This window comes from Bombus terrestris, chromosome 13 (assembly GCF_910591885.1).
Source record: "Bombus terrestris chromosome 13, iyBomTerr1.2, whole genome shotgun sequence".
Taxonomy (NCBI): domain Eukaryota; kingdom Metazoa; phylum Arthropoda; class Insecta; order Hymenoptera; family Apidae; genus Bombus; species Bombus terrestris.
Window position 1 is genome coordinate 10,755,756 of NC_063281.1, and position 22,290 is coordinate 10,778,045.

Here is a 22,290-nt window from a genome sequence, read left to right on the forward strand (position 1 = left end):
TTTGTACATATTTGGAGAGCGTGATGATACCTCTGCAGTAGGCAGATTATGGAATAGTTGGAGTATACAGCGGGTTACGAAAATATCCGGCACTTGGCAGAAACCGTACGCGAATGTAGAAGACGAGACGCCTTGAAACGTTCTGTGCTATGTGTCCGTTGCGTACGTTCCCAGTAAATGTCTTGCAAGCTCTGCATAGACTTCCAGAATCGTTCGAAACTTTGCCAATTTAATGGGGACGGTCGTGTCTCGTTGGCGTTGGTAAAATTTAAAAACGTTTTATGCGATACATATCACATGCGCATACATAAAAGTTTGCTTTACAGTCGTTACAGAGTTGGCGAAATTAGAGAAGAGTTTTAGATTAGAAACGCAGTTCCGTCCGGCTAACGTAATATTTTTAATCGTTTCATTAGACCGCCGTGCGAGGAGAGATCAGCGAAAGATTGTAATTTTTCGAATGTACTCGGCTTTAAGGAATCCCAAAGCATTTTCCATCAACGTAATTTTCTTCGCAATGTAACTCCGCTTCCTCGTTCCTTCGCTGCTCTGCTTTTAAATTATCCGCCTCTTTAAGCACGCCTCCGCCGGCATTGCAAACGTAAGACGAGGATATAATTGGAGAGCAACAACCCATTAACATTTTGCAATGACGAACGATATCGCGGATACGAATGGCATATGAAATCAAATGGCAGAACAAATGGAGAGATTGGCGAAGGAATTCTCTTTAATCGATTTCTGATTCTATAGAGAAAGAGCTTGATGTTTCAAGTACGATAAACCTTTGGTCAATTAGCAACGAGAAAAGGGGATGTTGTACGTCGTAAGGGATGAAACTTTATCATCCTCTGGCTACCGGCTTTCCATTAGCAAGCGTTCGTCGACGATTTTTCAGCGTCAGATTTTTCAATGAGCCAACAGATCGGTACTACCCGGTAGGGAACGTGCTTGCAAGAAGATAGATACTTACTTAGAACTCTTTACATCAGGAACGCTTTTTATCCGGCGCGGTTTAGGTTAGGTTTAGATCGTAAAAAACTGTCGGTCGATCGGCCACGATTCGCGGACCAAAGAAAGGAGGAAACGATAGCGAACCTGGTTGACGTTAAATTTATGACCATCGCTAAGCACAGAAACTCTCCCCTATCTTTTTTATCGATTCCCAAATCCTGCCAAGTGATTTTCACGGAAAGACCGCCCGGGGAAAGTGGATGTGAAACGCGCGTGGAATTAATTGAAACGAAAAGCGTCGAATTAGCCGCACACCGCCAGGTGATCCGTTACAAAACCTTGAAGAAAAATCGGATTTTTTTTTTAATAGCCAATGGCTTTTTCGACGATTCCCCCGGTTACTTCCCCGATGACGCTCGCTCATTAGACGCGGCCGATAATTGGAACGAACGGAAAAATTCGCTCGAATATAGCAGACAGCCGATGTGTCGTGTACGAGGAATCGAATTTTCCTGCGATCGGAATTTTTGTCAGTTGACTGACCATTATATAGATCCTTCGTGAATTTCAAATTAAAATCGGTGAAGTTCGAAGGGAGACGCGACGGTATCATCGTGATTTCCCAAACGTCGATTCGATCGGTATTCTGTTGAATTTGAATTTTTTTTTCAAAGTAAAATAATCCCCTTTCGTAACGATAAAAGGCGCGCTAACGAACCGAAATTATTTTTCTACTTTTAATATGTAACCTATGCGTCTTTTTTTCTTCTCATGAATCACTTTCATATTGAAGCTATCTCTTCATTGTTGCACATACGATTAGTCATTAATTTAATCATCCAGAATTATGAAACGTATTTCTCTCCTTATCTTAGTTTCTACTCTCACAATAGGATCGACGTATTCCAACATATTCCGTACTATTGTCATCATACTATATCGAGATTATGCGCCATAATGATCCTTATTAACGCGATATTAGTACACGTATCTGGTGAGTTGCACGCGTTGTGATTAGCGCACAGACCTGTTTGTCCCTGGCTGTCAACTCGACTCTCTCTCTCTCTCTCTCTCTCTCTCTCTCTCTCTCTTTAGAAGTTTCGCGACAAAATGCCTTTTGTCGATCGCTGTAGTGGCAAACATGCGTTTAACTTGGCGAGCTTCGTTGCATCGAGACCGACAGAGTGAGAGAGAAGTGGCTGAGGCGCGGCAGACGATGGAAGGGGACTGGATGGACGACAAGGGTCAGCTGATAGCGGACAATTATCTCTCAGTTTAACCCGAGCGATCCGTGCCTCTAGCCGCGATGTTGTAAAACATTATTGTACGCAGTCGGTCGATCGTCCTGGGAAATCAGCTTTCGTGAAATATTCGAGGAAACGGGTGTTTGCGGTTAATCGAACTTTCCTTTGCATGTCAGTGACGATAAAAAATACCGTATACTTGGTGCTTTTTAATATGACCGTGTTTAAAAATGTTCAAAATTGATATATCACGTTGGACGTTTTCATCGAAGTTTCAAATCTAATTTGGATGTCTTATACGATGGATGACACGGTAAGAGGATATCAGAGAGCGATGGAATAAATTGTTCGGTGTATTTTAGTCGCCGGCAAACACGATATATTTCCGTCCTTTTATCGGTGCAACTGCCTTTTGCGGTATTATGTCATCGGCTGTATTAGATTCCGCGACGTGGCATGGCGCGCCATTACCTATCCCCTTGTGTTTTCCGTTACGAATTGCAAGCTGTCAATGATAAGGACCTGTACCTTTCGTAGAAGGAAAGGTATCGTGTAACGAATCGAAATTGGTTCTACTGTATGCCTCTTGTTGCACTTCGAAGAATTCGTATGTCGATCGTACATCTTAGTATTTCAAGTTTTCCACCGTCGCGCAAGACGAGAATATCTTTTGATCCGATGAGAAGAAGTGATACATTAAAGAACAGTTTAGTCGGAGCAGTCGTTGAGAATATGCTATAGAAAACGCATCAACTTACCTTTGAAAATTACCATTTTATACTAATCGTTTTCTAAAGTTGAGCTAACGTTAAAAAATATCATTTGATTAAAATAACAAACGGACAATTCCATCCGATGCTTTGTAAATCAATTTATATCAACGAATTAACGAGATGGTGTTTCTCAAGGTTCAACGATTAAACAATGTAGGAACTTTATTATCTACAATTCTGTTCCTTCTCGTTTCTTGCGTTATGTAATTTCGCCTTTGCTCTATCCTTATATTATAGATATATCTTCGATATGATAGCATATCGAACGCCGGCTTCAATTCGATCGCGATTGGAATATCGGCATATTTATTTTATACACGTCGCGTTTCATTTCTTTGGCTTGTGCGGCCGCTCTATCGCAAATTTTCTGAAAGCGATTCCGAACAATTTGAAGACTAAATTTTATTTTACTTCAGAAAACTTCGCCTTAGTTTGCATTTCGTATTTTACGTATTAAAGATATTGTACCGCGATATAGAATACGAGTTAAATTAGAGGGTTACGTTTCGAAATAATTAAAGGAAAATGCAACGCAAACGTACTCGGTTATCGAGCCACCCTTAATTAATTGAACTTCACCTTCGTCGGATAAGAGGCAGTTGAGAAAATAGCAGGTTAGGATGTTGCTCGTGGGCCACGCTATTCCACTACTTTCTACCGGAATCGAGATTTCTCGTTAGAGGTTAATTCGCACAATTGAAGCGGTTGCCATCTTAAAACGACTGCCTCTTTCCTCTTCGCTATAGTGTCATTCCCCTCGCCAGCCTGGCAACGGTTTCCCATTTCGGATACAGGTTTACCCTCTGACGCGACCAGACGGGAAAACAACCGGAAACGGAAGGGATGCAGAGACACAGAGAGGAAAAGCCACAGAGAGACAAAGCAACAGTAACGATAGAAAAATGCAACAGGAGCGGTTAAAACGCAACAGTAAACAAAGAAAACAGAAAGTGCATCAACTTGAAAAATTCAGTTTTATTTCGTAGTTTAAACGTAGGAAGAGACGACGCTTGTTCTTAACATTTACGCCATCGTTCACGAGTATTAAGACGCTTACGGAAATCGAAAAAGTCGCTAGGAATTTATTTAAAACTTTGCAATTATCATTTGCTTAAAACTTTTTAATTATTCTTTACATTCATCTTCTTATTTTTCTTTTTTTTTTTTTACATTGAAACTTCTTAAATTAAAAGATCGTGGATATTGAAATCTTCGGATTATTTTCTTCTAACTATTACAAATAAATAACTTTTGGAATTATATTTCCTACGTATTCCGAATTCCACGTAATTCTGACCGATTACATAGTCGTTCCTTTGATAGTGCGAACCAGTTACATATAAAAAATTAACAGATGTTCCAATATTCACGAACGTGGGTAGCTTGGAAATCGACGTAAAACGTAGAGCGATATAAAATGAATTCTCGGTTGAATTCGCGAATCAGAGCTCCGGGATGTAAGCTTCTACGTAGCTGTTGCAGGCAAAACGGTTCTGCCTACACCTTGGCGAAGCGCAGGTTCGCGACGACGCACGGGGGAAGGGTTTATGCTTCCTCAAATTAGTTTGTACACGGGAAATTTATCATAACCCCACCCTGGCCTCACTCCAGTAACGTAAATACTATCGTAAACGTGCAGCCGTCGTTTGCGACCGGGCGAGAAGCTGTTCCTCTCGAGAAGAAGGGAGTGAAGAAAGGGAGCGAGCTCGGGTCGATGTGCACCCATTCGGTTGGATTTCCATCCGAGCGACGAGAATCCGTCGCGTTGAATACTCGTCACGAAACTAATGGCCCATTTCCGGCGTTGCGCGCCTTCGACTGTTTCTCAGCTTGCTTTTCTTTTGCCTCCAGCTTCCTCCCCTTCTGTTCAGCTGCTTTTTCTTGCATTCTCTTGTCCGATCAAGGGAGAAGAAGCAACTGTTGGGGGCAAAAGGCGAACACCAGCGACTCTGAGGGACAATTAAGCGAATTGTCTTTCGTGATTCTTGAAAGAACGGTGTCGATCTTCTTCTGTCTTAGCGATAATTGGCCAGGAGTAGACGTTGACCTTCGCGTGACGACCTCTTCATCGTTTCCGAAGCAGCAAGGATTTGTCTTTATCGATGGTACCATTACGTGGCTTGCGGTTTACTACGCTGGTGCTTGCTTGGCTCCCCTTGCTTGGTTAGAATATAGTCGTAGCCTGCGCGATATTAGATCGTAAAATTGTCATTTTGCGGGATTTGATCGACGTATTTTCACTTGTCCCTGAGAACGTCCAGGCTCTCCTCTATACACAGTGTTTCGTCTGCTACTCTATGGCTTCTGTTTTAATATCTTTGCTTCGTTATAGCTTCTCCTTCGACGCCATTACGATTATCTTTTAGAGTAATTTAAATATCGACGGAAGTGCGTAGTCGAAAATGAAAAGAAACCAGAAACGTCCCTAAAAACGTTGACGGTAAACAAACGGTTTTAAAGAATGTGACTGTTAGTGTTTACAGACTGACCATTAAGTGAGACGTCGCCTGTGACAGATACTCGACTAGAGGGTAAAATCGGTGGGTCTGTTAAAAATCGAAGACACGGGAATTGGATTAGAAGGACCGGTGAAAAAGGTCGCGCGGTCGTTTATTCTCTCCTGAACCCTGTCGAGTGAAGCTTAGCCTGAAATAACATCTGGTTGTTGTCAAGTGCTCTTCCTGCTCCAGTCGATTCATCTTCGATAAGTTACAAGGTTAGTGACACGTGCAATGTGCACTCAACGTTATATAAACCAAAATAACAAGTGATTAATAAATCAACTACGCGTCCAAATCTATAGGTCCAAAAATTTCGACCAACCAATTAACCGTGAATTAACGAGAGCTCGAAAGCTCCATTGGGACTGAACAAAGGCCACGTTAAACTTGATCAACGAAAAAAGCAAAATATTGCGTTTAGACTTTGGATCTTCGATTTTTGTAACAGCCAGCTATCGTTGTCTTTTAATTTAATTAACGCGTAATCGATAGACCCTTTCAGAGTCAGGCTGCAACGATTCTTTCGGAAACTTTAGGTTCGCGAGACTTTTTCAAAGGAAAGGCAGACGAGATAGAGATTCGAAAAATAGTGAACGACGAAGGTAGAACTGGGCGAGACCGGCTAACAGGGGATGAATCGGGGGAACGGGGTGTAGATGGAATAGTTCAATGGCCGGAAAGCACAAAACCGATGCTGGAAATAATGCCTCTCGTGGCGCGCGCGGAAAAATCGCAACATGGCTGTCGCGTCACATGCACTTTTCACTTTTTTTCGCGATTCCTCCGCGATTGATTGACAGATCATGCCGTTCCCGGCTGCGTATCTCTCCCCTATCAGGTAATATCCCAAGCCTGGAGGTACGCCGCGTCGCTCACGACTCGAGGAAAATTCGACCAGCTGTCCAGCCTACTGACAGATCATATTTACGAATGCTCGGGTAAACTTTTGTACCCGCGTTTCGGTCATTAACCATGATTTAGGTGCCAGCGAACGAACATTTACACGCGTAACGACGTTGCTCGTTCTAATCTTAACCCTCCATGGGCAAATATATTTTCAAACCCTTCATAAGCAGGCTGGGTCTTGTACATCCACGTACAATTATTTTACCGTTCTGGACGTTGAAAAGGTCTGAACTATTTCGAAATATTTGTTAAAGTTTCTACAACGTTATGCAACCGGGTTTTAAATGAAATGTCCAAAAGATTTCTCGGGAAAAATTCGCACACGACGTACTATGGAAAAATCGCGGTAGCTCGCGAGTAAAATTTCGCTCGAGGTTGACTACGGACGTTATTACGATCGGTGACTGTGAATCGTGGATGTGTTAGTTACCACCATACAATATAGTTATTTAATATTCTCCAACTATGAAAGTATTGGATTTTTCTACGAACATGATAATGGAACACGTGGAATATTCTATATACGGAAGGTAATGTTTTAATCGCGTTCGTGAAAAATAAGAGTTAGTTCGTTAATCGAATATTCGCGAAAGAGACATATTTTGGTTATACAGAAATCCGCATAAATTCGAAAGCTCTTCTCCTTTATGCATCGAGTCTATCGATGGTTCGTACACGCCTGAATGCCTGTATGCCGCAGTCATCTCGATCATTTTCCCTCGACGCGTCAGCAGTAAACCGCTGAAGCACCTTTTCATCGAGAATTTCGCGCGATCGAGCAACACAACGGGCAAAAGAACACGAGCAGAACGAAAACGCTTTATCGCCGGAGATAAAACGAAGGAGAGGGTTAGAAGATCGGCAAAGGTAGCGTACGGTTGGAGACGAAGGAAAAGGGACCGATCTGGACGATCCAATAAAAAGTAATGGTTCGAAAAGTCAGGGGTCTTTGGCGAAAAGTCGCCCCGACACCTTTTAAGCCTGGAGACGAACGTTCTTCCATCCACCCCTTTCGTCGTCCTTTTAGCTTAAACTCGATGCGACGGTGCGATCATCCTCGCGAGACACGAAATTAAGCTGCAGTTAAGTGCAGGCCTGATGAAAAATTAACGGTGACTGCAGGCGCGGATTTCCTTCGTTTCGCCTTTATGGAAATTTCGGGACGAAATTGTTTTCCCTCCCACCATCTTCCCCCACCCTTCTTCATCCACCCCTTCCGTGAGCGACGTCTGCCACCATCCTCTCCTCTTTCACTGCTCGCAACGAAATTGTTTTCGAAATTTATTAGAGCAGGTCGTCTGTACCTACACTCGTCGCGCTCATGACGATTTGTGATTTCAATTATTTCCCGGCTCCTCCGTGCTGTCATAGAAATTGGCATAATTCTAAAAGCACGACCGGTTACAGACGAAAATTTATCGCCGCGTGGCCAATTGTTTTTCGAACGTAAATGGCCCTTGTTCACCGAGGAAAAGAGAGAATTACGAGCATGGTAATTGTTAGGCGGACATCAATTACCAACGAGCGGCTATACATGGTAATTTTCCGGAGCAAGGTTTTCCCACGGCTCTTTCATGCTCGACAGATATCGAATGTTTCCAAATGTACGATAGCCGACGATAGGACGATAAAATTGCGGTGTTGCTATCGACGCTCGTCTTATCATAAATCACCGATAGCTACCTCGCTTCGATTATGTAACGTCTCGTCATCCTGTTCACGATACCTAGTCTCCTTTTTTTTTCTTTTCTGATCTCGTACGTCTTTCCATTTTAACGTCGAATCTAGATACGAGGTACTCGCGACAAGATGGAATTAAAGCCCGCCGATCGGTAAATTCCTGAGGGCTCGATGATTATTTTTTCCGGCAGATTGACTTCGGAACTCGGACTCCAGTTTTCCCGATAATCATCTTTCCCATTGACTAAAATTTCCTCGCGTAACTTTGATCTTTCGATCGAGGCATGAAAAAGCAGAGGCAGGCGAGCTTCGTGTCCCGCTAGTTATCAAATGCATTTCATTTTCAGGCGAATTTCATTTTCCCTCGTACGCATCGCGATCTATGCGTGCCACAGCCTAGTGTCCCGGAAGAATATTTCTTTACTTCGTTCGTCTCGCCAATTTCTTTTCCCATCTACGTACGTACGTTTCTTCTCTCTACAACCAGTTCGTTCTTCCCTTCTGTTTCTCGATTTCTCTTCGTCTTGTTGTTCTCCCTTTCTCTCCTTCTCTTCACATTTATCAGCCGAAAGCTCGAGCCACGGAGGCCGCCCATTATCACTGGAGAGATAATTAAAAAGGCAGGCGCGGGAGAGATATTAAAGCGTTGAAGAGAGGGTAGACTCTTATCAGCGGGCCGTTATCGTTTGACGGCCATGTTGGGGTCGACTTCTTATCCTCTTTGCATCTTTGTTTCTTTACTCCATCCTCGTGTTTCCTCTTTCCTTCTACGTATCTCTCTCCTTCTCTGTCTTATCCCTTTCTGTATACATAATCGCTTTTACGTGACAGATTGTAACTATCTGGCCACTTCTTTTTTCCTTGCTCGTCTTCGATAATCGAAGGGTCTAGATTATCAGCGGATATCTCGCTCCGTTATTCGTACTCACGATTGTCGAAGATTAGTGAACGACCCAACACGATCGTCAATCTTAACGATCGATAACGTCTCCAATGACGTGGAATTTCGTATTTTGGGGCTATTGGTCTAACATACAGAGCTGGAAGGAAGGCTAAACGAAACGTAGGTCCGTTTGATCGAAATGGATTAGGCGTACTTTAGTTTCACAGAAATTGTTAGGTACACCTAACAATTGGAGGACTCGTGCAGAGGAAGTTTGATCGTGAGATTTACTAGATGTTATTGCTCGTTGTTGATACCGTCGAATATATTTAAAATGATAAATTAGTATACAGATAATGTTTGCTGAGACGCTTGCGCAGAGTATAAATGAAAAATGCTAATTAATACTCGGTAAATGCTCGCTAGATAATCGCCGATAACTCGGTGGATGGCTCGTCGATACAGAAAGATGCTCGATATTCGCAAAATATTGAACTATAATTATAGAACGACCATAATTGTGTCGTCTGAATGAGCGAGTACATTAGATAGTCTTGTACAAGTGGTAACAACTTTGACAATGCCAGAAACGAAATCATCAGATTTCAAATTATCATATTAATTGGACAAGTTGGAAATTATTCGACTATCCCATTGGACGTAAAGTTGAAAAATCGTGAAAAATAAATTTATTCGCTAGGATATTATTATTATTAAATATTCGTGCAGAAGAGAGGATTTAGCTGCACGTAGTACTTGGTAGCCAGCGAGTTACCATTTCTTCCAGCAGTTTTCTCTTTAGAATATAACGTGTTACGCGCTTTCCTCGGTCCTCGTTGGTCCACAAGACTGGAAGGAGAGCCACGAATACGTAAGCTTGCACGAGGTTGCCTCGTAACGTTCGTGAAGCGGTTGGCTGGTAGCAAAACGTACGAGGGTCTCGATGGTGTAAAAGGTAGAAAAATGGTGGAGATCTTGGCGGGAGGGTGAGAAGGCCCCGGTGACGTCATGCCAGCCGCTCGACATCTTATTTCCTACGTGTCTGATACCACGCGAGTAATCTACAAAAGGAACAGGCCGAACAGCAGCTGCTTTTCCTCTCCCTTTTTGTTTCTTTTGCTTTTATTCCAGCCTACAGAGCTGTCGTGAATGCACGCCAGATCCACCAGGCTGTCCTGCCTCTAATGTAGATCTTTCGTGATACAGTTATCGAGAGACGAGACAGGAAAATTGTGCAGGATCGCCGACACCCGGGAAAAATTCGTTTTCGTCGTTATCGAACTTGCGAGCCTATATTCCATTCGGTAAGAGACGAATTCTATCTGTAGCCTTTCGTTTTTGTATACAGTGATTCTCGCCGAACGATTATTCTCGTTACTCAGCACGTCATGTTAGTCATTTATCTAGAAATTAGGCCATGTGCCAAATTCCTTGACAAATGTATAGGTTGTCCGAAAAGTTTCTTTCGTTTCACGAGGAAATACTAGACGCACAACGTTTTGTATTATTTTGTCGAATTACGTACGATCCATTTTCTTCTGTTGAGATAAACACCGCGACGTTTCACAGACTTTGTTTCTTCACGTTTGTACGAAGGTGCACTGTTGTAATAAACAAAGAAAGCTACTTTTCGGACAGTCTAATATTATAGCTGCTTATACAGTTCACCTATCGTCACAGAATCTTACGTCGTTTCGTGTAAAAATATCTTCCTCTTCTTTGGTCAAAATAGTTTTTGGCCAATTATCTGAGGATCTAGATAGAGGATTAACACAGAAAGACGATATATATGGAAGAGGAGGACAAACTAAAACGGAAAGAAGTCATACATACTAAATGAAGAGAAAAGATAACTAATGCTTCATCTGCATAATTTTCCATTTTTTAATTTTGCTTCGTTTAAAAAGGAATTACGGTAACATCTAGCATGAGAACGCTGTTGGACGATATCGTACAGGCTTGGAAGAGTATCGGAGATTTTCTGAGGATTTTTTGAAACATAAAAGTCTAAAACAAACTGCACGAACATAAACGAGCCGGTACGCAGGCGACGTCAGTAAAAAAAGAGGTAGCAGACGGCGGGTCGATATACTAACAAGCCATTTTAAAAGCCATTTAGACATACAGCGCGTCGAACTATGGTGAAGAGCGGCGCAGATAGATGTTATAGATCAAATTTATAATCTGGCAAACAGAAGCTTAGAAAATCCGTGTGGCAATTTGATGCTGGCAACCGCGTGTCATACGACATAATACGCAAGATGAAACGGATGCGTTAATATTCTTGAGAGAACCGTGGCGTCTACTCGCGTGGGTAGTGACCTACTTCGTGCAGGTGACAAAAGAAAATATAATGCGACGTATATATCGTGAATCACGCTGCATCATCGACGTCCAAAAACGGAATTTTACGTGATCCAATCGAGCTGATAAAAAATATCACGATTGAAATTTCATCGTCTATTTGTCGAGCTTAGATTACCGAGGCTAAAAAGGCGACAAATAAAATTGTCAAGGTCCACGAGTATCGCGCGGCTGTCTAATCTACGTTCGGTGCGTTAAGCCTTTCACACCGGGACAGTGTCGTTCATTTACGAACGAATGAAAAGATTGGGCACAATTGTCTCGTCCTGTATCGGGCCACATGCGATTCCTCCGACCCTACGCGCTTTTAAGGTCAGCCAGCCCTCGGCGGAAGTTAGAAAATCCTTGAGGAACGCGCTACATTCGTCCGTGTACCAGATTGATAGAGTACGTGGATTTGAAACGACGAAGAGACAGGTTGGATAATGGCGCGCACGACGGATATTGTTCGAGTCGAATTAAAAGCATCCAGCCGCGTTGCTGTTCGTTGCGGTCGTCTGCGTGGGCGTGTTTACGCGCTTATTAGTGGTTTCGTTGCTATTAAACCGGCACCAGGAAACAATGGCTCGTCTTGATTGTTTCGAACGTCAATGGGAATGCATCGCGTTTACGCGTAACTTTGTTGCTCATTTGCCGCATTGTGCAAAGTCCATGCTCGAAATTTCCAGCATCGAGTCTTTATACAAATCGAATTCGTATCTTGCTTTTTCCACGTTTTCCACTCGCATTCAGCTCGGTTATGGGTATCGAGCCCGGCGGAATTAATTTTTATCGTTAATAACTTTATCGCTAATAATTTCACCGCGAGTGTTTATGCGTTTATGGGAAATTTAAACATTCGAAAGTACGTAGAATTTGGACAATATATAAATACTTATTGGTTTGAGTCTAATTAGAAGCGTGTAACATATTTGGGTGCGTAGTAAGAGTTGCGTTGTTAATTTACATATTAGATACGTTTCTTAACGAGGCAAAATTTTCAGTTTACTCATCTTGGTAGCTAAGATCTTCGCCGGAAGATAGGTTTGTCAGATTTCCTTAATTTTACAATTAAACTCCCTTCGCCCTCTATTAAAACTCGCACCACCCTCGTCGTATCCGCGGGGCCATTACTTTTTCCACGCTGTTCTACCCTGCAGGGCAACGTAATATTAATGCCGTAAAGTTAGCCCACTTCTGTCAGAAAGCTCATTCCGCCGTTATTTCCTCGTGTCATTAATACCGGCCGCATCTTGTAAGCAGGGTTAATTAAAACATTCACGCGAAATTAACAATCTATCCCCGGGGTGGCGATGCTGGACATTTCCCACAGGCTTCCTGAAATTATCCGATTAACGTATTCTTCGTACCCACGCCTCTTTTCGCTTGCAAATTCGCTCGTTATTAATTGCCACGATTATCCTCGGTTAATTCGTCTTTCGGAAAAGTATATTCTTCAAATCCGGGTGCTATGTAATTCGAACGTTCGAAATTCATTCTCGTCAAGGTGTTGCATTCCAGACACACGAGTATCCAGTTTCATCGTTGATCAATTCATCTTCGGTGTTTCGATATTACGGCGAACAGTATTTTTAAACGCTAGAGGTAAAGTATGGAATGTGTTTACAAGAACGACTATTATTAGTGCGTTGGCAGTTGCGATAGATAAGAATGAGATAATTTGGATACGTTCCACAGAATGACCGAGCAGATTGACTTTGTAATTTCGACCAGCATTATATCGGCGATATATTTTTTCAAGATCGCGTAGCGCAATATCGATGATTCTCGCTCGTATTACAGCAGGCGTAGTCACCAATAAAGGAGACTATACGTAGCGTCGACGCGTTTGCGGCCAAGAACGACGTTATCGATCAAAGGGCTGACTGCAGCCAACATCACGAAGCAAAGGAACGTGCTGTGATCCAAAACACGGGATCCATGGAACGCGGCAAATGTCACGACGAGTCTGCACGAGCAAATAACATAAAGAGTGTGTTTTGCGGGGGAGAGACAGAAAGAGAGAGAGAGAGAGAGAGAGAGAGAACGGACTAGAGGATCGTAGTAGTGGCACGTGGGCGACGTTAGCCCACTTTTATCAAAGTTCTTGTCTCTCTCTCTCTCTCTCTCTCTTTGCCTGTGGTGACGGCGGCGGCGCCGTTACTTTTCCGCCCTTTCCAACAAAAGAGGAACGAGCTTGCTCGAACGTCGCCGTTTACGAGCATGGCACATCGCTCTGTACACGAATACATATTGCCTGCTGGCGGTAGCAGTGCAATTAACATCACTCCGGCTTCAAACCCTCTGCCCGATGACTGACGAAGGACGAAACGAGCGAGAACTCGCAGAAGAGAGAAAGAAAAGAGAGAGGCAGAGAAAGACCGTCAGAGAGGAGAGTAATAGTTTTCCCAGTCTCTCTCGTCACACGTTTACGCACCTCTCTCTGTAGCCGTCTCTCCTCGTCTCTCCTCGCAGCCTCCCCTTAACCAACCCCTCCCCTTCACGGTCGCCATAGCAACCGCTCTCTCTATTCTGTCCTCTCTCGCGTTCTCCCTTTCTGTCCAAGTCGCTCTCTTTATTTTCTCTCTCGTTCTCTGGCCGGCTTCGCCCTTGCCACTCCAACCGTCCCAAAAACATTGACCTTAGCATCGAGATTGCCTCGTGCTCTCTCGCGTACGCATCCCGTATTCATCGGGTCCCGCAGTGAATCGAAAGCGGAAGCGAACCGTCCGATCGAAAGCGTTCCACCCTCTCGGCCGACTATCTCTGTCTCGCTTGCCACAGCTGTCTCTATGCCGTCTGGGTCATACGACGGAGGCTACCGGACGCGCTCCAATCGAGAACCACTGGGCTAACGACACGTGCACGCTCCTCCCGGCAACGGGTACCGCTCGATCGCTCGATGGCCAACCTACGTATCGATTTTCCGCGTTCGCGGTCCATTTTCAGCTCCGCACCGATGAAATTTTATCGAATTTCGACAGGTAAACGAACGGATTTTCGTAGAACCGCGTATGCATGGGATGATCTGACGCGTAAGAAAATTTGCCAGATGCAGTTGCAACGTCGTTTTCTCCGCTTCAATCGTAACTTGGACTCGAGCCACTCGCAGGACACATCGACCTGGAAATCGGAAAGCGGAGAAAAACGATAATGTTACCATGTCGCCTTAGAAATTCCTGTTATCTGTCTCGTTTCTTTGTTATAAATGAATTCCTGAAGATAAGTTTTTTTTTTTTAGAATTGAACGTTATTGCTCTATGTACACTTCAACAAAGTGGAGTTGACCAGTTTGACCTTCGAATGGCTCGCTCTTCGCCGTAATTGCTTAATCGTAACAGATACGTAACGGACGCAGAAACGAATGTACCAGTAACGTACTAAGAAGTAGCGTGTATACGAAGAACGATGCAAGTATTTGAGTCTTGAAATCAGGTATAGCCGATGAGAAACGAAAAGGTGAGAAAGAATTTTCACCCCATTTGCGGGTCTCTATTATATCGTGACAGATTGCTATCGGATTCGAGCGTAGAAGACGGAAAAGCGATTGTTACAATCCTTCGCCGGAAAATAAGCATCGATGTTTAGAAATAGTGCAGCGTCAGCTTAAAGATGTAGCTCATAAGCGATGGATAATTTATCACCTCTCGAAAGAATAAGAAAGAAAACGTTCGGTTGTGTCGGATCCAAAGCGTCTATACTCGTTCTCAGTTACGCGAGTACGTAACGTTCGACGACCCCTGCCGTCGTTCGAACTCCCTTCGATCAGATTAAACTCTTTACGGCTCGTGGAAACGCTGGCAATTTATCGATTAACGAACACCTTTAGCGAAACATCCCCCTTCTTCCTTCTTGCGGGAAAATTACGTTCACCCAGTAAAAGAATCCTCTGGAAACAGTCGAGATCCGTAACTCTAACTTTCGTCCCTCTGTGGTCGTCTTTCCAGTAATTGGAGTATTCGGGTTCACGAAAATATTTAAACACCGTCGTACGATACATTTGTAAATTTCATTAGCGTTGTAACAAGAGCTGTCATAATTATCTCAGCATCTGTTTCACTTCGTACGAATTTAATTTCATTAGTACGTAGGCGATCTATATTTGACATGTTCGTTATTTCTATGCATTTCTTTGTCACAGCAAGGTAGTTTATATTTAAGAGAATGACGTTTGCAATTGCAATTTTCCTCCTGTTCCATTTATGTTCCATTTATAAGATTGATCAAATTTCTGAACGTTCCACGCGTCTAACATGGCCGTTCATGCGGCATTCCAATCTTTTACCAAATGTATGTTCGCGATAAATGTCATAAATTCTATTACATCGTTATCGTTGTTATCATATCTTGTAAATTTTCGTCAGTAGTTTACCAATTTGACCGATGTACTCGGAAACTGTTTTATACATGACGCGCGATAAACGTAAAACTTTTGCGTGAAGCGTCCAAATAGTTCGGCGAGTCGCAGCGTATCGAACGTTCGAAAATATCGAAGGTCAAGACGAAACTTTTTTCAACCGGAAAGTTCCCCAAGTGCAAGGTAATTGCCCAAGTTGCCGCGGTCTTTACGTAAAAAAGAAAAGAGGGAGATACGAAAGAGAGGAGTGGGCGGTTCGAATAATCTGATTAGCCAAAGTGTGTCTGATCGTTTAAGGTCGACCACCGTTTTCATCATCGCGCTATCGCCGGAATGCTTCTGTTTACTCTTGCTCTCGCTTTGCATACTCGAATGAAGCGAGGAGTGTTCCTGAATCCATTAACCGTCGTTTCAGCTTCCGTTTACTTAACACCGTCGCCACGGGGCCACACGGCGAATCTGCCAAGAAAGCAAAAACCTTTATCAGCCAACGACAAAGTGTGGGCATGCCGGTCTCCATTATCGCGAAATCGTTTCAGTTGTCGAAAGATCGCACGTGCAAACACTATCCTCTATCCGGGCGTTTGATCGTTTTCACCGCAGCGATATCCTTGAAACAGCGGTATCCTAGGATAATACAAGTCGCAGTGTTCCTCTTCGTCGTCGGACTCGTTCCTCCGGACCGACGACTGTCAACTGCAACGTCAACGTGAATTACCCGCGACTCGACGAGCCGAAGAACCAACCCCCTATTTCTCTGTCGGTGTAACAAAGTTCTCTCCCGGCTGGTTACCAGCGTGCTTCATCAATTTTAATTAAACCAGCCTTACGTAAACCGTCATTCCCAGAAGGTTCGCCTAGGCACGCAAACTTCCCTTTCCATCGTTACCATCCTTCAACCGTTTGCCGAAAAATTCCTTCGGATGCGTGTCGGTTTAATTGCTGCAGGATGGAGCGCGGAGGATCGTTTTTCGAGGGAAAAACGGCGAACGGGAAATCGAGCGGATTTGCATGCGCGAACCGCCGCTGAATTCTTAATCGAGTGGAAACAGATAATGCCCCCCGGAGAAAAGTCACCCTATTAACCCATTAAACACGCCGATGTCCTATTTACCGACTCTTTTATTTGCGTTCGCCGCCAACGAGCCTGCCTCCGGCTGTGGACGCGGCAATCCATAGCGCCGAGATTAAATTTCACATGGAAAATCAAATTCGACTTGCCACTTCGGCTTCCATTTTAATTGCTGATCATTTGAAAATGGAGCAGCATTGTCAATGCTCGCCAGTGTATACTTGAACGTTTATTACAGTTGCGCGAAATATGTTACGCGAGTACGTGTTCAACGAAACGTCTTACGCCAATGTATACGGCACGATACGATTAGCAATTCGTAAAGTTGGAAAGAAATTCAGAAATGTAGAGATATAGAAGTTGAGAGATATTTGTCGCAAGAAACGTACGCATCGCCAGAGTCGCCAATTGAACTGTCTTGTACCAGCAGAATTATCTATTATATTAGTAATCGCTTTTATTAACTGTTCGTTCTATAATCGTGATAGTATTTATACATTTGCGTAAGAAACGACTCGGTTAATAGGCTGAATCGTCGTTCATCGCCTTTTTCGCCTTCTCCAATCTACTATGAGGAAACGAGAAAAGCAGGAACAAGGAAGCAAAAGTTATGTTAACGGAGAGCTGAAAATCATAGTGATACAAATAGCTAATATGCGTGAAATAATATTCCACGTTTATCATTATACAAAATTGATTCTATCATTTCAAATCGTAAAAACTTCATCGATTATGAAACTAAAGGGATGATATATTTATAAGTGGAAATATTAGGTTGTCCGAAAAGTTTCTTTCGTTTCATCACAAGGTGATGACAGATGAACAACAATTTCTGTTTTATATTATTTTATTGAATTAGCTATGATCCATTTCGTTCTATTTCTATTATTATGTTTATGCATAATTCAATGAACTAATATAAAAGAGAAAAAATTGTGCGTCTATTATTTCCTTATAAAACGAAAGAAACATTTCGGACAACCCAATATATAGAAACGATGCACTGTATGTATGCGTCGCTACATGTGCAACGGTAAAAGCGTCTATCGAAAGCAGAAACATAGACACATCCAGCCCTGGAAAAGTGAAAGATGGATTCAAGAAGGACAAACGTGCGATCGCGTGGAATTTGCATATGTACCAGCCAAATCGTTTGGACAGAACGAGCAACTTAGGCGACCACGTAACGACCACAATCGGCGTTGAAGCAGACTCAAGAAACTTCAATTCTACGGAAAGTCTTTGGCGCGTTTTGGTGCCTCACTCGAATCACGCATAAATATTTATCAGTAAAGCAAATCGAGCACCGGACGTGAAGGAACGATACGCGGATCTAACGTGACGGAAATTTCACTCGGAATAACGAACAAAGCGTAAAGTTACGAAGGTAATTTGAATTTAAAAGTGGCGCTCGTCGATGGATTTTAAAGCGGACAGAGCAGATGCAAAGAATAACCGCGAAGAACTCGACCTTGTTATTCGAACAATTAGCGCCATTGTGTTTCTACCGAAGGCACTTAATAAGAACTGTGATCTTGCGCAGAGTCCTGGCCAGCTTTTCCGCAGCTCTCTGCCAGTTCGATCATCTCTCTCCTTATCCATCGGCGATGCGAAGTTGGCCGAAGGTGACGCATAAATTGCACCGCGTGCGCCGTTTCAATTTTCCCTCGTAATTTCGGGGCTTTTAAAAAAGTTCCGCGTAAAATCTCATTTCTTCCCACGGAAAGCAATATTTGCATGCGCCGACAAGCTAATATCACTGTTTACTTGGAAAACATAATAATCGTGCGGCGTGCGAGCCAAGTTCGCTCGCGGAAAAAATGGTAAATTCTTGACAGACCATGGACAGCTTTTTTAATATCGATAGGGGAAAAAAAGAAAGAAGAGAAAGAGAAAGAAAATCCACCGATGGGGATCGGAGCTTTTCCAACGCGAGCTTCAGCGAACGTTACCCGAACGAATGATCGAAACTTTAATATTTCACGCGACTATGAAAACGCTCTCCCAATTTTCCGCTTGTACAATTTTTTTTTTGTGCGCGGTTTCGCAGCTCTCTTTTGTGCATTTATATTTCTTTTTTTTCTTTATTTATTTATTTATTTATTTTTTTATTTTTTTTTTTTTTTTGTTTAACTCTCTCCCCATCAGACAGTCTTTTAGTCTCGTTGTTACGTTGCATAACAGAGACATGCAACGTTTTAAAACATATATCTGCGAAACGGTTTCGAAGCGGTACGCCAATCACGATTTGGAATTTGCCTGAGAAAAAGCGTTACGTGTCCCGTATTACGTTGGAACGTCGACGTCGTCGCCAACGGTAAACAGCTTGCATAATAATATGGTGGCATCGGTGGAGAGGCGGGCAAATAAACAAAGTTTCGCCCGGGAAGTGGTGCTTGTCGCGTTCGCATGGAGATCATGCGACAATTTGCGTCAGGAAGCTAAGCGGCGAGTTTCCGAGATAATCTCGATCTCGCGTCCCCGAAGCTTTCGATCCCAATTTCGGGCGGGATCGTCGCCGAGAATTTTAATTCGACGCTTCAAAAGCGGGAAACAGAAGCGTTCCGACAGCCTGCTCAGGAAGCGAAAAGGGGACGACGATGCGGCTCAAAGGGAGAAATAAAACGCGAAAGCTTAGCGTCTCCGTAAAACTGCGTATTACCATCCGGAGGAAATTATAATTTTAAATCTGAAATTAGCATTTCACTTACGTTCACCGCGAACGAAAATGAATATACAAATCGAAAGCGAGCTGCTGACGTTTCGAAAAAAAGCCGCGCGGAAACAGGTTGCTCGGTAACGATTTCCTTACTAAACGATCGTTCGTTTATTTATTTGTTCAGTTACATAGAAAAAGTGTACATGCTTTGGTGCGTAGAAGATAACACGTGGGAAAAAGAGACACGAGCGAGGAACAAATTACAACAATGTAGGTCGCAAAGCTTGTTTCAATGATAATAGAGATCGACCGAATATGAGATAAAAAATATTTTGGAAAGTTTCAGAAGAATGAGAAAACACTGCCTTATTCATAAACGTAATATCAAACATTATTCTTCTGTTGCTCGTGTGAAGGAAATAGCGTTGGACGACCGCTATATCTGGCGGTAAGACGCGCAGACCTTTGTATGGAATGCTTTCAATATCGTTTCTGTAAGATTTATAGCACGAAGACCAGATAATACTACCATAATGATAACGATAGCGGCAACAATCGTTTCGTACCGATACGAGGCAGATTACGAGAGGGCTACGTGATATTTCAGAAGTTGTTTGGAGAAAAGAAAAAATACGAGAAGTCGTTAGTGAAAGTTCATAATGGATATTCGCGATGCTTCTGTCCGAAATTAACGACCAGAGCCGTGCCTCTCGTGGGCCAGGTCAGGTGCAAGAACCAGCGCGAAGAAAGTTTAAACAAAAAGATTCTACGAGGCAAGCTTTCGAATAAAGGGGTCGCGCAAGTTTTCGTTAATTCGAACGGTGAAACTTCTCTGCTCAGGTTAACATCGTTGCTCATTGTACTCGTTGCATCATCCTGCCATAGTTATTTTCGTTCTCGCGTATCACTCTTGATATTTTCCATTAACGAGCCGTTTCCGAACAAATACTTGAAAATATAATTTGCTAGATAGACTGGTCAGCTTTCCGATTTTCAATATTTACCGTATCTTCTATGCAGCTAATTAAATTTCCCGTTTGATTGCGATAAAACTGAAAGGGATGCTCGTTTGAATTTCCCTCTGAAAGTGAAATTGGAAATTCAATTTTGATTAATTTTATAATGCTATATTGGAACTGTTTTATTTCGCGATTAAATCATTGCGATTCCTGTTACACTGTTTTATTGCTGACAAAAGTCGAATCGTTTCCAACGATAGTGACGTTTCCTATGCCAAGCGTTCGGCATAATAACGATAATTCCAATGCAATGGTCGACACATTAGCATCTCTTGCCCCTCGGGACCTTTGTCACCTCTGACCCCGTCATCGAAGCCGCTTCCCGTCGAATCTTTTCTTTATCGTACCACCAGGTTTGTCGGCTGTTTAACGTAAGAACAGCTCGCTGCTTCTTTTGAATAGAAGGGGAACGTTCGTCCGGATTTAGCCACGAGGGCAAAGGGATTCGTTCTTGGATTTCCTTGTTCCTTCCCGGTGGAAATGGAGATTCGTGAAGCAACCGTTGTCACGAGAATCTTCTGTGGGAACGATAAATGTGGACGTTTGAAATTGAGGAAATTTCCTTTGAAATTTTACTCCTTTTTTTCTTCGGGAAATTATCAAGTTTTTCAAACTCCTTCCTCTCGCCGATTATTTTATCGAGACCTGCAACTTTTCTTTCATTTATGTAATTCCCATTGATTTATTCGCGCAACGATTTTCTTAACGATCAACTACCGGCGAAAGTTTTTCTCTGTAATTCTTCTGTTTTCCAGAGATTCTGATCCGTCTTTCCTTTCGATAACTTCGAAGAGAAATAGGAAAGGTGTGATGGAAGATATTCTTAAGACCTCGTTTTCCTTTCTTCCTTTATTTATTTATTTATTTATTTATTTATTCGTTATTTCGTTGATGGGAAAATTCATCGGCAACAAAACTAGGGTGAAATATTTGATTATTTGATCGAGTCATCCGCTCAATGAGACTTTCGATGATCGATTAGCGATCTCTTCTCTCCTCGAATGGCATTTGAAGAACGAAGAAGACCAGGATACCGCGAGAGAAAGGATCGAAAGACGAAAATGAAGGATCTCCCTTTGATTATAGGGGCGAGCAGAGAGTTATACACTTAATTATGAAAAGCGACGATACTCAACGCGCGGTACACGGTGAAAAAAGGAAAGGGCGCTGCTCCCCTGTAACGGAACCGTCGAAAGGATTCTCGAAAAGGGGAAAAGCAAGGAGAAATTTCATCCGGCTGTACGAGGAGCGGAGTTTCGAGTCGGCAGATGAACTTTGAAGGGCCTGCTGGCCTGGCTTGCGCCACGCATACCAACCTCGCGCCAGCGATTCGTCGCTTTTCGCTAGTTCAGCGCGCGATTCACGAGGACGCCTAGACGACCCGTCCCAAGCAATTTTCGTATTTCCTCGAGAATTATGCTAATTACGAAGCTCGCTGTCGCGGCAGCAGGGCGAGTGTTTTACCTCGTACACGTTGTTTCGACCGAAGAAGAGCCGCCTCGAGCCTTATTTCGTCTCGGCGAGAGAAAAAGCAGAACGAGGATGGATGACACACGCTCCGCTGCTGGAGACGAACACACCGGCTACCAGCTCCGGAAGAAATCGATTTATTCGCTGTTCCACAGCTCGCAGGTCACCTCTCCTTCCTGGCGATACACGCTCGACATTCACGGGGCAAATTGGGAACGACAAAAATACGAAGATCGATCGTTCGAACACGTTGCCACGGAAGCTGGAAATATAATTTCAACTTTCCCAAGTGTAAATATTAATCTGGAAACTTGAGTATGAATTTTTGAATGGGAATTTAACCTTTTGCGAGCCTACACCGGCTACCAAAAATATTTGCCTGGAAATTAATTATATCCAAGCATCGATCACGCGGATACGCTCGTACGG

The 22,290-nt window shown here is 43.1% G+C and overlaps 1 long non-coding RNA gene across 2 annotated transcripts in view; it reads left to right on the plus strand.

Annotated features, from left to right (window-relative positions):
- The first annotated feature begins 1,525 nt into the window (after nt 1–1,525).
- Nucleotides 1,526–22,290, plus strand: part of LOC125386166 — a 35,866-nt gene continuing 15,101 nt past the window's right edge. Inside the window, exon 1 of one of the 2 annotated variants that reach the window (XR_007226069.1) lies at nt 1,526–2,511. This is a non-coding gene — a long non-coding RNA (uncharacterized LOC125386166). The remainder of the gene's footprint in view (nt 2,512–22,290) is intronic. The other variant, XR_007226070.1, reaches the window with a different exon arrangement.